The 12,976-nt window shown below is 45.9% G+C and overlaps 1 protein-coding gene across 16 annotated transcripts in view; it reads left to right on the top strand.

The window, feature by feature from the left end:
- TTC7B (tetratricopeptide repeat domain 7B) overlaps window positions 1-12,976 on the top strand; it is a 245,535-nt gene that overhangs the window by 64,519 nt on the left and 168,040 nt on the right. The gene's annotated exons all lie outside the window — the stretch shown is intronic.

The following is a 12,976-nucleotide window of genomic DNA, read 5'->3' as shown; positions in this document are numbered from 1 at the left end:
TAAATATATGTTTTTTGGTTGGGACAAATGAAGGTCCTAGGATGTTAGATCTGAGAAGAAAACTGAAGTCCAGAGAGGGAGATCCCGGAGGGACACGGGACCTCTGGCCAAAGCTTGCAGTCCGACCCAGCTCTCCCGACAGCTGGCTCAGTTCCTTCTCCCAGGCATCTTTAACGGGCACAGAGCCTCACTGACAGGAAGCGCTCTAAAAGATTTGACCCTGGCGAGCTGTGGCTTCTAGTAGCACAGGGAGCAGCCTCCTGGCCTGGGGTTCAATCTCAGCATGTGTAGACTTTCAGGTTTCTGGCTGCTTTTTCAGGATGAGTTTCCTTTAGGGAAAAACCACCTGGGGCCTCCCCAGATCTCAGCATGCTGGGGTGTCAGCGATGAGAGACTGAAAGCAGCAGATCTCCGTTCTGACTGCAGCAGGTACTCGGGAAGTTCTCTGCTGGTCACTCAGGAGTCTGTGTGGAAAGTGGCCCCTCCCTGAGTGTGGTCTGTGGGCCTGGGGAAAGGCCAAGTTTTTTTTTTTTTTTAATTATTATTATTTTTTTTTTTTTGACAGGCAGAGTGGACAGTGAGAGAGAGAGAGACAGAGAGAAAGGTCTTCCTTTTGCCGTTGGTTCACCCTCTAATGGCCGCCGCGGCTAGCGCGCTGCGGCCAGCGCACCATGCTGATCCGATGGCAGGAGCCAGGTACTTCTCCTGGTCTCCCATGGGGTGCAGGGCCCAAGCACTTGGGCCATCCTCCACTGCGCTCCCTGGCCACAGCAGAGAGCTGGCCTGGAAGAGGGGCAACCGGGACAGAATCCGGCACCCCGACCGGGACTAGAACCCGGTGTGCCGGCGCCGCAAGGCGGAGGATTAGCCTAGGGAGCTGCGGCGCCGGCCAAGGCCAAGGTTTTTACGTTGTCGTGGGCAGGATAGTTACACGCTGCGCAGAACTTACATGAGGAGCCCCTTTCTTATCGAGAATGTTGAACTCAAGGTGATTTACACTCACTTAAAACAGAAACATTCGAGAAGCAGAAATAAAAGCCTTGCTGTGTGAGCTGCCCCAGGAAGCAGAAACCCCGTGAACTGACCCCACGCTTGTGCTGCTGCCCGGAGCACTTCCCGGCCGTTCCCCAGCAGGCACTGCTGCGTGCCGGGCCTTCTGGCGGGAGGATGTGATGTGTTGGTCCTGGCGGGTGGTTCCCCGCACTGGCGAGAATCAACTTTGGGAACACCTTGGAGGCCAGTCTGGAGTGTCACTTCCAGTGCTCTACACGGCTGGAACCCCTGGGTTTCTTTAACAGCGGGTGCGGGCAGTGGTCAGTGACGCTGAGAGACTCTAACAACAGTGAGGTCTCTGATGCTTTGCTTGTGTGTTCCCTGCCGTGCGTGCCTGAGCGTCCCCTCATGTCAGCTGACCTCAGCTGTGAGAGGCAGCAGAGCGTGGAGGAAAGTGGCCACTGCTGGCGGAGTCCCGGCCCTGCCACCGCTCAGCTGTGGCGCTTGGGGCAGGCTACTCAACCTGTCTGGGGCTCAAGAGCCACATCTCTACAATAGTGCTGATGGTTGCAGTGTGGCTGTTGTGAGGATAAAGCAGTTAACTGCTGTCCTTCGCAGCAAGCTGTTGGCACGCGTCAGCATGGTGTCTCTTCTTCTGTCACCCAGCCACGGAATCTCTTCTTCCTCTTCTTCTTCTTTTTTTTTTTTTTTTTTTGACAGGCAGAGTTAGAGAGAGAGAGAGAGGAGAGACAAAGAGAAAGGTCTTCCTTTTTCCGTTGGTTCACCCCCCCAAATGGCTGCCATGGCCAGCGCGCTGTGCCGATCCGAAGCCAGGAGCCAGGTGCTTCCTCCTGGTCTCCCATTCGGGTGCAGGCGCCCAAGCGCTTGGGCCATCCTCCACTGCACTCCCGGGCCACAGCAGAGAGCTGGACTGGAAGAGGAGCAACCGGGACAGAATCCGACGCCCCGACCAGGACTAGAACCTGGGGTGCCAGCGCCGCAGGTGGAGGATTAGCCTAGTGAGCCGTGGCGCTGGCTTCGGAATCTCTTCTAACCTTAGAATATTTCAGACATTCAGATACATGTCTGGACTGTACAGACCTGCTGTTTTACTAGGAATGTTCGAGAATTTTCAGAGCAGTGTTTCAGGAAAGCTTGGTTTTTCTCTTGTACTAAAGCTCCTGGAACCGCATTTTGCCTGGAGTCTTCCCATTTGGGCTCTGGACTTGGGCGTAGCCCTGTTCGCCCTTGGCCCAGTCGTTTCCACGTGCCCCAGCTGCCTGACTTCACAGCGGGCTGCTTCTGCATGGCCTGAGTCCGTGGGCGCGAGAACCAGCGTCTGCTGAGGTTGGCGTGGGTCCTGGCAGGCCGCCAGCAGCTTGCCACGAGCTCTGCTTCCCCCTGGTTCCAAACACAGAATCAGGGCCAAAGAAAATGTGAACACATGGAGGCCGTGTGCAGGAAATACCTGTGTAGTGTTGTCCTTGTTCCCTTAGACTCACAGAGACAAAGACTAATAGTAATAATGCTTCCACTGTTTGTTTTCTGAAGGAGAATAAAAGATGCATCTAAAATTGTGCACATCGGATGATTTAATCAAGCAAATCAAATTAGAGCCGAAAGAACCAGAGATGAGGTGGGTGGCCTTGATCAGTTTAGCTTAAGTGATGGCATCATGCCAGCAGTGAGAAGTTTCTTCTCATGGTGCAGTGATGGGAATAACGATGACTTCATCCCTGCTCTCCTAACACGAGCCCAGCGTTTGGCGAGCGCGGCCGACCTGCCTCTGTCCTTTGCGGGCAGCAGCCGGCTGGTCACGGCTTTCTTGAGCCAGGCAGTGCCAGGGTGGAACTTTACCTTCTGCTGACCGCTCATTTCTTTACCAACTGGTTTAGAAAACACGGTCAAGTGAAATTAAGGGGCGTCCACCACTGTCCCCCGGCTGCTTCAGTGCTCAGCTTTCAAGCAGCAACACCAGGTCCCTGAGTTGTGTCATGGCCAGCGTGGCTTTCCTCTGCCCACCCAGGGATCAGTCACTGGGCAGCACGGTCACACCTCAAGTTCATGATCCTGTCCTCCCTGCAGGAGGGACTGGCAGGGACATAGCCGAGGTGTCGGTCCCCAGCGGGATTAGATTAGGCTTACTGTGTGTCTTCAGTTCAAACCTGGTGTCCCGAGGACCTCGGTGCAGTGCAGCTGACGGGAACAGTGTGTGTGTGTGTGTGGGGGGGTTCTGCTGGGGGCACGCCCAAGGTCCGCAGCGCCACACTTTTGGCTTCAGAATGTGAGGCAATGGGGGAAAGGACAGATCCTTCCTCCCCGCCTTCTCCAGCCCCTGACTGTTCACTCAGGCCACAGCAGCCTTGTCGGAACCATGTGGTGCACCTGCGTAGCTGCTGCCTTACAGAAATGTCTAGAAACTGAGCAGCCCGGCTGTGGCTTCTCCCCGGTGCCTCTGACCCGCCGCCGTCTTGGACGGGCTGAGCTGGGAGCTGCGATGTGCCTCAGGCTGTCGGCAAAGCCCACAAAGCAGGAGAGAGCACGTGCTTGGCTCTATTTTTGTGTACTTCCTGTCAGTGTTTGCAGCTTTGAGGGGGGTTATGTCTGTCACAGCGTTTTCGTGGTTGTGCGGTATTTCAGGTGGAAGGCCTCTGTGGTGTAATTAGCCTATTATTGGGCATGGCCTGTTGTTATAAATAACGTGGCCATGCCAGCTTCCCTCAGGTGGCTCTTCCTGTTGCTTTCTATTATTTCCCAAGGGCCGAGTCCCAGCATGGGAGTATGTTTCCCATTAAAAGTGTTTTTTATATATGTGCCCGAGAGGCGTAGAGACAGAGAACGCTCCTGTCCACTGGCTCATTCCTCAAATACCGTGATGACCAGGGCCAGGCTGAGCCACTGCAAAGCTGGGATCTGAGCACCCAGTCCAGGTCTCCCATGTGGGTGTCAGGGACCTGCTGCCTCCCTGGATGTGTATTAGCGGGAAGCTGGGGTCAGGAGCAGGAGGCAGCTGTTGAAATCAGGTGCTCCTTCAGAGTGGGATGTGGGCGTGTTACCTGCTAGGCCGAATGGCCACACGAATGTCTTCTACTCTTGGCAGTGCAGGGGAGCAGTGGTGGTTTTGTGATGTTGACAAGGTTGCTATCGTATGGTACTCGGCTGGTTTGCTAGGGGTAAAGTGTACTATGTACTTTAGTTTGTATCCTGTTTTCTGACTAGTTAAATTTCTTTCTGTTTGCAGCAAGCATTTGGCCTAGTGGTTTTAGATGCTGCTTGGGATACCCATATCCCATATTGGAGTGTCTGGGTTCAGGTCCCAGTTCTGTTCCCAGTTCCAGCTTCCTGCAAATGCATACCCTGGGAGGCAGCAGGTGATGGCTCAAGTACTTGGGTTCCTGCCACCCATGTGGGAAATCCAGATGGAGTTCCCAGCTCCTGGCATTGGCCTGACCAGCCCTGGCAGTTGCAGGCTTTTGGGGGAGTGAACCAGTGTATGAGAGATTGTTCTGTGTCTGGTTCTCTTCCATTCAAATAAATAAATGAACACAATTTTTATTAAAAAATAAAAAGTTATTTTGAAAAATGTAACATTGAGATATGTCACAAATTACCTACTTAAATTATACAATTCAGTGGTTAATATATTTGCAGAATTATATCACCACTACCATTTAATTTCAGAAGACTTTTATCACCTCCAAAGGAAGTCTTGCTCCCATTAGCAGTCACTCCCCTTGCACATCCCGCTTCCCCACCTCTGACAGCAGCTAATCTAAGTTCTGCTCCTATGATTTGCGCATTCTAGATGTCCTATAGAGAAAGCATACAATGTGTGATCTTTCACGACCAGCCCCTTTGACATAACGTAGTATTCTCGACTCAGCAGTGTTATAGTGTGTGTCAGAACATGGCTTCATCTTATTGCTAAATAGCATTCTCTTGTATGGCTATACTAGATAGTAGTTTTCCATTCACCAATTGATAGACATTTGGATTGTTTTTCACTTTTGGCTGTGATGAGTATGCTGCCATAAATATTCCTATACAAGTTCTTGTTTGGACAAGTGTTTTCATTTTTCAAGAGTGTATTCCTGGGAGTGAAATTGCTGGGCCATATGGTAACTTAGTTAAATTCTTTTTTGTCCATTTTGTGTCCAGTTTTTAGAAGTACTGCTTTTCTTACAGTTTGAACAGACTATTAACCTTTTATCATATTCAATGTGACTATTTTGTCAGTAATTTTCCATTTTTAAGTTGGTCATGAATTTTGAATCCATATTTGGTTGAATCTGATTGTCTTTTTATTATATTTCATTTTATTTTTGGAGCTTGAATGTTGAGATAAATACCTTCTAAGATTTGAAAACTTTTCAACCATCTTCCATGTTTGATTTTATTTATTTATTTAAGAGGCAGAGTTACAGAGAGAGCGAGAGAGAGAAAGGTCTTCCATCCACTGGTTCACTCCCCAAATGGCCACAATGGCTGGAGCTGGGCCAATCTGAAGCCAGGAGCCAGGAGCTTCTTCTGGGTCTCCCACGTGGATGCAGGGGCCCAAGCACTTGGACCATCTCCCACTGCTTTCCCAGGTGCATTAGCAGGGAGCTAGATCAGAAGAGGCGCATCTAGGATACGATCTGGTGCCCATATGGGATGCTGGTGTCGCAGGCGAAGGCTTAGCCTACTACATCACAGCCTACTACACCAGCCCCTTCCATGTTTTTTAAAAATAACTTTTAATTCCCAGATTTGTGTGGATTTTTTTGGTGTATGACATTGGATATGACTCTAAATTAATTTTTCCCAAATTTCAGTGCCACTTTAAGTTGATTGCATCTTCTCTTTTGATAATTTGTTATTTATTTTTAGTGACTCGATAAAATTTTTGATACCACAGTAATTTATAACTTTCCTCTTTTATTCTACTAGTATTGTATTACACTTTTGTGATATTGTTTAATGAGTACTTCTCTATGACATGTTTTATCATCTGAAGGATTAGTAACTGCTTATTACTTTTAGTTTTCAGAAAATCTGTTGTTCGGTTTTTATACTTCCGATGAATTGTGGAATAATTTTGTTGCATTCAAGAAAAATTCTGCTGAGATTTTGTTGACTTTTTATTAATTACCTTATTGATTCATAAAATCATATTTAGTCTTCTCCCTTCTCTCTTTCCATTTTATCAAGATTTTTTGTTTTGTTTCCAGATCTTTTTCATTTTTATTTTGCTTTGTGAATAGGATCAGTTTTCATTACATGTTCACATTTAAAAAGCCTTATGATTTTTAATTCACGTACACAAACATTTATGGAGTACTTTCTGTGTTCTGAACACTGTGCTTAACTCCAAGGGCTCCAGAATGAGTAAGTACAGAGCCTGTCTCGTGAAGACACAGGTCCAGGCCGGTGTGGGTGCTTTGGTTGGGAGTCCTCTGGAGCTCTGTGAACCCAGAGGGGAGCTCAGACTAGTGAGCAAGCTCTGGGACAGCTCCTGGAGGAACAGCACCTGAGTGGAGCCTGGCAGGATGGCAGGAATAGCAATGCAGGGTCACTGACTGCAGCACTGAGCTCTTATCTTCCTTCCTTTCTTTTTCTTTTAATCTGAAATCTAAAAGAGAGAGAGAGAAATATTCTCCATCTGCAGGTATTCTCATTTTCCTAAGAATACCCATTATGGCAGAGAAATAGTTTCAGTTGTACTTTCTTCCTTTCCAATATTTTTCCATCTTCTTTCTCCATTATGCCTTATTGCAAGAATTTCTAGATCAGTGTTGAGAAATAGAGGTGGTCCTGTTTGAAGGTCACTCTTTATGTCTTCATTAAGATTTAAAATGTTTATATGCTCATTTTATTGGCATGTATATATTTGTAATCCAACCAGCCATGTGAGGTAGGTATTGTTATCTCCATTATACAGATGAGGACAGAGTAGGCTGCAAGATCAGAGAAGTTACCCTAAATCCACAGGAGTGTCAAACTGGATCTTGGACCTGAGCCTCAGACCAGAGTCTCGTGGTGGAGGGTGGAGGGTGGAGGGTGGGAGTGCGGTGTGTCTTCCCAGAATGGAGTCTCGGGTGCTCCAGCATGGAGTCCCTACTGTCTAGGTGTTGAACATGGAGTCCCTACTGTCTAGGTGTTGAACATGGAGTCCCTACTGTCTAGGTGTTGCTTCAAGGTCTTTGGCCCCTTCCCCAGGGCTGCCCTGCTTCCTTATTTGCTGGGTGGGGCTTTTGCCAACAGGGCAGGCTGCACCTTCAAGGACACCTGTTGGTAGTTTTCTCATCGGGAAGCGTTTCTCTACAGAGCAGGTGGTGGCCTCAAGACTGCCAGAAGTGCTGCTGCCGTGTGGGCTCTCTGCAAGGAAGGGGTTAAGTTAAAGAGAAACGCTGAGCCATGCAGTTCCTCTGCTTCACCTCTTGCATCTTTCCTGTGTGTTATGGTTCAGGTAATAGTTGGGTGTCCCTAAAGGCCAATGTGTTGGAGGCTTGATCCCCAGAGTTTTTGTTAATGGATTAAGGATAGAAATGAACCCAGTTATGGTGCCTGAAGATGGGCCTTGGAAAGGCATTGGATTAGGTGGATTAGGCTGTTGAGATGCCAGCCCTGTGATCGAGTCATGGTGACTTTATAAGGAGGGGCAACACGGAAGGCAAGTGTGCCCCATGTCTCCCTCCTCACATTGCCACCCCCACTGCCTTCATCAGACAACAGAATGATGGGGCCTCCTGGTGTTGAACTGTGAACCTGCACAGCCCTGAGCCAAAACACAACTCGAAATGCCCAAAGTAACAAAACATGGCAGACTGCACACAGGGAAGAAAAAAACATTTCTGTTGAAGATCAGCCAAGTGAAATTATTCAGATGGAAACACAAAATTTTTTTTTTAGAGAGGAGGTGGGAGAGAAACAGAGCAAAGCATCTAGTAGTTGTGGGAAAATTCCATGTGTGTCCTTGGAGTCCCAAAAGAAGAAGAGAGAGAAAGTGGGACAGAAAAAAACATGAAGAGGAAATGGCCAAAAAAAGTTTCAAAATTACCAAAGCACAGCAACGTGCCATACACAAGAATCTCAGAGAACCCTGGTGGGATGAATACAGGCTCGCACCTAGATGGGCAAACTCAAAACACAAGGTAACCAGAGAGAAATAAACTTTACATACAGAGGCGTGAAGATACGAGTGACAATAGAAGCCCGGAGGCAGTGGAGTGACACTTTCAAATACCAGAAGAAAAGCTCTAAGACATTTTAAAAACAAAATGAAGTCTTTTTGTATTTTTAGGACAAAACAACTTGAGAGAACTTGCTGCCAGCAGACCTACACAAGACACATTAAACAAAGAAAACTGTGTGGCCCTTCGTGCTGTCCACTCCCTTCCAGGCAAGGTCATGCTCCAGGTCCTGCTTGGGTTTGCTTTTGGCAACATGGTTAGACTGTATCTGGCTTAACTGTGCCACTTGGCTAAAAGCTGGAAGAAATTAAAAAGGACTTGGATGCCAAGGAGAAACCCCCGAGTCGTGAGACGGATGCCAGCCAGCTCTGCCTTCTGGATACAATGATTCTGTCTTCACCACCTGATCCCAGGCAACCTTGGTGATTTTCTTCTTTGCCTAGACCCTGTGTTGCCTCAGAAAAGGTGGGGCCCCGAGTTCAGAACTACCCTTGCATTCCCAGCACCCTGGCCTTTCCCAGTTCCTCCTTCCAGCTGCTCGGGAGGTCCTAAGGCTGGAATTGTGTGCCAGGTTAGTCAACACGACCTTTAATGGGTAATCTCTCCCTTATTCTTTGTGATTTCTACTACCTTTTGTCAAAGGAAAAATGGGTGAGTTTTGTATAGCTGATAAGTTAGATATAAATAATACTTATTTTATAGTTTGGCAGTGATAATGGGTGCTTTTTAAGCATTCGTTAGTAAATTTTGTTGTTTTGAAGTAATTAATATCTAGAAGCCAGTTTTTGATTCATTTATTTTATATTGTCAGGAAGCTCCATAGTTGCTAATTTAGCCAGTAAATTAATTTACTTTTCATTAACGGAGAAACTATATTCTAAGAATCCTGCCAGGAATATGCAGAATAGTAGTCTTTGTCTCAGAGTTCACAGTTTATTTATCATGCATGTTTTCCTTAATGATGTATTTGATCTGACTTGTCTCTCAAAAGAATCATGCTTGGGGTTGCAGGTGCACTTGACATTACGTGATAGATAAGTGAGAAATTGTCTATACAGGAAATTTTATGCATTTTCATGTTATAAAAAAGTATGAGTACATTATAACTTCATAGTGATTATTATAACAAAAACGGGGTCCAAACATACAATAAAACCAGCCTGTCAAGAAGAATTTCTGTTTCTCTACAGTTGCTGTTTTATTCTCAAATCAGAAGTTACCCTTGTGGTTTGTCAAATATCAAGTCATCAGTCCTTTTTTTTAATTAAAAATATTTGAATAGTTAACTTTTCCCATGGGTCGAGATACAAAATTTGGTTCCTGGTTCCTAGCTCCTCTTCCTCAGGCAGGCACTGGTAGCAGTTTGCCATGTGCTTCTGAGAAACGGCCTTGCCTAAACAAGTGGTACAACCATGCACAGAGGTCTGGCCCTCGCCTTGTTATTTTTAATGGACATCATCCCAGGTCAGTATATAAGGAACAAGAACCCTCAGCCTTTGTTGGCTGCAGTAGGTTCTGTTGAATAGGCACACCACAGATTGTTCAGCCTGCTGCTGGTGAATGTTTTGGTTGTTCTTTTGCTCTTACAATGATAACCTTAAACTTACTGTTAGTATAGATGTCAATACAAGAGCATACCTACAAGATAAAGTCTAATGTTCGCATTAAATATAAATGCCCCTTTCATGAGGTGCTTTGTTTCAGAGGGCTTATTGGGCAGCTCACTGATAATGCCATTTCTGGAGTATCAACAATCTGCAAGAATTATTTAGAGACAACCCCTCCTTTTTAAATCCAAACAGAGATGACACTGATTCTATATGTGATTATAAAATAAAGGATTTTGTTTCTCTTTGAAATCATTGATCTCGCATATATGGAGATAAATTTTATCCCTGTCATGGTTGTCTTTATGTGTTCAACAGATTAGGATAAAATTATGGTTTAGCTTCTTACTTAACAGTATGAAATTAGGCAAATGGCTTATTTTTTCTGAAACTCTTAAGTTATCTGTAAGATGTAGGTATAATACTTACCTCATTAGGGTTTTCATGGGAAATAATTGAGGTAATGTATGTGATATGTTGCTTTGCATATTTTCCAATAAAAATAGATACTCAAAAAAATAAAATTTGTATCCACATAATGATATAAAGATCATCACAAATGGTGACTTTCTTATTTTGAATGTCTTTAAAAGGTAATTAACTACTTAAATAAAATGTAGTAGCAATGTATAAAAGGATTTATAACATAGACATACACCGTGTGATGAATATAGCACAAAGCAAAGCAAGGGGAAGAAAGTGGGTGTATATTGTCAAAAAGTGCACATGAACTATTGTGGTGTTATATGAGGACAGACTATGCTAAGCTAAATATCTGTGTTATAAATCCCAGGGCAGCCCCCCCTTGCCCCAACACACACACATATGCACAAATACACATATACACAAAAGAGAGAAAAAGCCATAATTAAACAGCTAGTAGTGGAAATTAAATGGCATTATCAATCCAAAAGTAAGCAGAATTAGAGGTTAAAAAAAAAGAACAAGGAACAGATGGGACAATTGAAAAAAACTTAGCAACATAGTTCCAGTCATGTCAATAATTATGCTAAATGTAAATGACCTAACTACCTTAATTTAAAAGGCAAAGATTGGCCGGCGCCGCGGCTCACTAGGCTAATCCTCCGCCTTGCGGCGCCGGCATACCGGGTTCTAGTCCCGGTCGGGGCGCTGGATTCTGTCCCGGTTGCCCCTCTTCCAGGCCAGCTCTCTGCTGTGGCCAGGGAGTGCAGTGGAGGATGGCCCAAGTACTTGGGCCCTGCACCCCATGGGAGCCCAGGATAAGTACCTGGCTCCTGCCATCGGATCAGCGTGGTGCACCGGCCGCAGCGCGCCAGCCGCGGCGGCCATTGGAGGGTGAACCTACGGCAAAGGAAGACCTTTCTCTCTGTCTCTCTCTCTCTCACTGTCCACTCTGCCTGTCAAAAAATTTAAAAAAAAAAAATAAAAGGCAAAGATTTTCAGATTGGGCAAAGCCATATAATCTGTACCAGAAAACCACTTTAAATGTTAATATAGAAGTAAGCAAACAGCAAATGTAAATACCATGCCCATGATAATAATAAAAAACAAAACTAGAGTTTCTATATTATATTGGAAAGTAGATTTAGAATCAAAGAATGTTACAGTGTACAAAAGAAAACATTTTATAATGAAACGAGTCAATTCATCAATAACCCAGCATGAGTACTTAGTAGTAGGACTTTTAAACATACAAAACCAAATGTAGCACTAGACATTGTGATGCCATGGGTGAAGCTGCCCCTGGGACACCTACATCTCAAGTCAGAGTACTTTGGATCAAGTCCTGCCTGTTTCTCAACTAGTTTTGTGCTAATGTGCCTGGGGGGTAGCAGATGATGGCTCAAGTACTTGGGTTCCTGCTATGCACATGGCAAGGATAATGGCTCCTGGCTTTGGACTGACCCAGTCCTGCATGTTGTAGCCTGGCCCAGTGCTGGCTCTGTGGGCATCGCAAGTTGAGGGACATCTGTTGAAAAGATCAGATGCCATGATGAAGAGAAAGTCCTTTCAGGAATGCAAAACTGTGACATAGCATTTATTAGTATAATGAAGAAAGAAATCATATTATCTCACTAGATGCAGAGAAATAATTTGATAAAATCTAGCACTCATTCATGATTTAAAAAAAGATACAATAAACTAGAAATAGAAAGGAACTTTAGCTTTTTCAACCCAATACTGGGCATCTATGAAAAACCCACATCTAACAACATACATAATGGTAGAAGACTAAATTTCTTCCTCCTGAGATTAGAAACAAAATGAGCATTTCTGCCGTTGCCACCTCTCAGTACTGAATATATAGAATACTAGGCATTCTAACCAGTGCAGTTAGGTGAGAAATAAAAGGCATCAAGATTGGAAAGGGAGAGAAAGGAAACCTGCCTAGGATAGTGCTCTGTCCAGCTTCAACACTGAGATACCCTGGAGGAGAGGTATGCCGTGGTTTGGTCCCAGAGAGGAGGGATGCCTGGACGGTGCCAAGTTGGGAAGGAACCCTGGAGTTTCACTAAGATGCTGGGTTGTGGACCAAATGCAGGCATCGTTCACCTGGATGCATCCTCGGTGTCTTGTTCACTGTGTGCCGTCCTCTCTTCTACTCTGCAAGCTCACAGCTTGGAGAACCAGCAGTTTAGCTTCACCTCCACTTAGAGAATACTTTCAAGACTTCTGGGATATTTGGAATTTGGCTAACAACTGGGTCTTTTGAAGAGCTGCTCACTCACAACAAACGTGAACAGCATGTTTTCAGAATACTTGTGTGGTTTTAAAATGGGCCGCAGTGGGTTTCCCCTTGACGAATGCTTTCTTTGACTCATGAGTTTAAGGGAGCAGCATATGTGTGCTTGCCCTCTGCTGGAACCAACCCAAGTGCAGGACTTCCTCCTGGTTGCTTGGCAGTGTTTCTTGTAGGGCTGGGCAGTTAGGCCTTTAAAGCCCTGACAACTGTTGACAAGAGGCCAAGTTTGATGAGAGAGGGGGCTTCGGTGGTTCTTGGGTCTCCTGCTGAGAACAGATGACTGCTGCTCAGCCTGCAGGCCTCAGCTTTGCATCCTGGGCCGTGAGCCCCCTCCTGTTAATCCTAGTGCCGGTGCTCAGCCTGTGTGGGAGCTCATCAAGCCCACAGAGGATGGAGGCCATAGTCTGCCTGAACCCTTGGCACCCGATGACTCTCCTACCCTTTGCTGGGACCTGCTGCTGAGTCACTCAGCCTCCCTG

The sequence above is a fragment of the Oryctolagus cuniculus genome, chromosome 20 (genome assembly GCF_051225735.1).
Source record: "Oryctolagus cuniculus isolate XC-2025 breed Fujian yellow rabbit chromosome 20, ASM5122573v1, whole genome shotgun sequence".
Taxonomy (NCBI): domain Eukaryota; kingdom Metazoa; phylum Chordata; class Mammalia; order Lagomorpha; family Leporidae; genus Oryctolagus; species Oryctolagus cuniculus.
Note: the sequence above shows the minus strand (reverse complement) of the source record. Positions and strands in the feature narration are given on the sequence as shown.